At 34.4% G+C, this 3,735-nt stretch overlaps 1 pseudogene; it reads left to right on the plus strand.

The window, feature by feature from the left end:
• Window positions 1-1,992: 1,992 nt before the first annotated feature.
• Window positions 1,993-3,478, plus strand: LOC127135335 (40S ribosomal protein S11-like; annotated as a pseudogene).
• The last annotated feature ends 257 nt before the right edge of the window (window positions 3,479-3,735 follow it).

Here is a 3,735-nt window from a genome sequence, read left to right on the forward strand (position 1 = left end):
TTTTCAAATAAAAACTAATAAAAATCAGAGATCACAGGTACGGGGGTTAGTTACACAGAGGGAAGGTATTAGCACCCAAAGTGTCCTAGGTACTCCTAGGGATCCCTTTTTATGTGCATATGTATTTTGTACAAAGTGATGTTTAAAAACAAATAGAATGGAGGGATGAGAAAAGATTTTATTAATTATATTTTTGTGTTTGACAAGACGTTCAGACTTGTGCCTAAGTACCATCATAAAAATGAGGGATCAAAACCTCGAAGTTCATGCTACAAATTTCAAAATGGGTGCATTGATTTTAACAAAATTTAAGTTTAAAAGGCACAAAGGCCTAAAATGGTATGAATGAGTTAGTTCTTTTTGGCTTTTTGAAAGTTTAAGTCAAGTATAGTTAAGTTTGTTCACAAGTTTGATTTAAGAAAATAAGTTTGAAAATGCAATGGCATAAGGCCAAAGTTTCTATCTTTTTGCAAAAATGGTCAAAGTTTAGAACCAAAATAGTTCACACAAAGAAGATTTTGAAAATGGAGGGAGAGATTTTGAAATTAAAAAAGTGGGGAGAAGATGAAGAGACTACCCTATGCACAAAATTTAAAAGTTTAGAGTTGAAAAGATCTGACCAAATGGGTAGCAATCCAATAGACAAAAATGTCAATAGAAAGCCAGAATTCCCTTGGACTTTTAGAATCAAGCAACATACAAATGCACAATTATATTCTCTTGAAGAGCAAGACATCAAATAAAGATGGCATCATCCAAGCTTATCATTTCCATGATCTTCTTCAAAATAGCCCATGTAACAGATGAATTCCACAAGTCACAGGTTCAAAATAACAACTTCACAATGATCATGTTGCAGATGAATCTTAGAGATATCTTCAAATATGTATCATATGAAACTCAAATTGCAAGCACTTGGTCCTTCACAAATTCGCATTGGCCAAGTCCTTTAGCTTAGGGAGGTTGCCTAGATTCTAAGTCCATTTGCTCAAGATCAAGCCAACGGTCCAGTCAAAAGTTTTTTAATGCTTTTATGATTATTATGTACATTAATGGTCAAAGACCACACAAACAAAATATATCACACAATATGGTCCAAATGGACAAAGTGAAAATTACATTAACATAAACAATTAGAATGATATGTACAATGGCAAATGAAATAGAGTGCTAAATGTAAATTGCATTAAAGTAACAACTTGAAATTAAAAGTTAGTAGTTAGTAGGTTAGAACTTAATTTTGCTTTTCTTTTGCTTTTGCTTTTTCAAGACATTCTTTGGAGAACACTCAACCCACTTATCACAAGCATGGATCCTTGAACCAATACATCTTCCAAAGGAAGGAAAGAAGACCAAGTTTCCACGCAATACCATGAAAGAGGGGAGACTTACAATCTAACTAACTAGAATGCTTATGCCTTTTGTGTCAAAAATTTAGCGCTATGTTAAGCAATCGTAATTGGACTTATGTAGAAGTCACCACTATTTGAGGCCGGGCAATAGAATTTTGGTGTTAATGCATGTTAGAGACATAGTATAATGGACTATGCTCATAAAATATACCACACACAAAAAGAATCACTACGCCAAAAAGGTTTTTTAACAGCGCATCTTAGACAGCGCTTCTAAAAGAAAGCGCTGTCTAAGGTTAAAATAAAAATAAAACACGGAAAATGTTCTAAAAAAATAATGAAAGCGCTGTCTAAGGGGGGGTCTTAGACAGCGCTTTTAGAAAGCGCTGTCTAAGACCCCCCCTTAGACAGCGCTTTTAGAAAGCGCTTTTAAATATAGACCTTAGTCAGCGCTTTTGAGAAAGCGCTGTTTAAAGTCTTTCAATTAAAAAAAAAATTAGAACAATCAGGTTTAGGTTTAAGGTTTGACCGGGTAGACATATAACAATCAGGTTAGGGTTTCTCATCCTCTACCAAAAATCTGAGCGAGAAGGTTTCCAGTGCGTGCGGCTTCACCAAATCCCTCCTCCGCAATTCCACCATGGCTGAACAAGTAACTTCTTGTTGCTTCGTTTTTCGTTTTTTCATTCTGCTATGTTTCGATTTTCCATTGATGTGTATTTTTTAATCTGTTACAGACTGAGAAGGCTTATCTCAAACAACCCAAAGTGTTTTTATGGTATATTCAGCACTTCATATCTCAATGTGTGTTTTGTTTTTAACTGTGATGATTGTTGATCCATATTTGTTTGTTGTTTTTGCTCAATTTCGTAGCTCGAAGAAATCTGGTAAGGGAAGAGGCCCGGTAAAGGTGGAAATTGCTTCTGGAAATCTGTTGGTCTTGGATTCAAGACCCCCAAAGAAGCCATCGAAGGTTCCTTTCTCTCTGTATTTATATATCTCAGTGTTTGTATATATATGGAGTGTCTTCGAGAGTGTGTTGATGTTTGGTTTTGAATGTATAAATGTAGCCTTTTGAAGGAGATGAGTGATGAACACACTTTGATAGCGAATTGATGCAAATCAAAATTAGAGAAAGATAGAAATAATGCAATAGAATACTACTAGAGCATTTTGGATTTGTGTAGTGGATGCTTAATTACATCTCTATATTTTTCTATGATTTCATACTTGTGAGGTTGCCAACTCTGTTTTTGTTGTGTGTTTTGTATTGTATTCCTATTGGAAGTATTGAGGTCTCGGGTCTCTATGATGTGCTTAGAAATCCTCAATACTTGTTCAAGTTATTAGGTGTTGCTTTTTAATGAATGGTTTTGGTATCTATTTTGAAAGAATTGGTATATATATGGGGCAAATGTAAATGCTTGTATCTTGCTTCATGAAAGTGTTAATTGCAAACAGAATAATGGTCTCAATATATAGAGGCAGACTATTCTTAATATATCTCTGTATGATTATATGGTTATGGTTATTTTATTTCTGCTTCTAATACAGAAATTACCTTTGAATTTCAAATACAGGAACCTTTATTGACAAGAAGTGTCCATTCACTGGCAATGTTTCCATCCGTGGTCGTATCATAGCCGGAACCTGTCACAGTGCCAAAATGAATCGGACTATTATTGTCAGGAGGAATTATCTTCACTTCATTAAGAAATATCAGAGGTATTCTCCTTTAATGGCATGCTCTTCATTTTTAATTTGCATGCATGGATAAACATAATTTGTAAAACCTTTTTCCTTACGTGCTCTACTTAGGTATGAGAAGAGGCATTCCAACATTCCAGCTCATGTGTCACCTGCCTTCCGTGTTAAGGAAGGTGATCATGTCATTATTGGTCAATGCAGGTGAAACTCTAGCAGAATTCTATCATTTCTGTATTAACCCATAGATACTTTTATTTTAGTATATTATCATATAGATATTGGTATATGTATGTGTGTGACTAAGCCTTTACTTGTGCCACTTCTATAGGCCACTCTCCAAGACAGTGAGGTTCAATGTATTGAAAGTCATCCCAGATGGATCATCCAGTGGTGCAAAGAAGGCATTTTCTGGCATATGAGATTTGGTTGGCACTCTTAGTATAGAGATTTTATCATCTATGTTGAAAGTAATTCCCGATTTCTGTATGGTGAAGTTCTTATCAGTTTTGGTAATTTTTGTTTGCTTTTGAAGTTCTGTACTGTGATTTGATAAAAGATATTTTAATTATGTTTATTTTACTGGGCATGATCTTATTTTGGTTATTGAATACTAGTTTCAAATATTTTGAATTTTGGACAGAAAATTCCCCCTAAATTACTGTTTAGTATTTTAAAC

Source organism: Lathyrus oleraceus, chromosome 4, assembly GCF_024323335.1.
Source record: "Lathyrus oleraceus cultivar Zhongwan6 chromosome 4, CAAS_Psat_ZW6_1.0, whole genome shotgun sequence".
Lineage (NCBI taxonomy): Eukaryota > Viridiplantae > Streptophyta > Magnoliopsida > Fabales > Fabaceae > Lathyrus > Lathyrus oleraceus.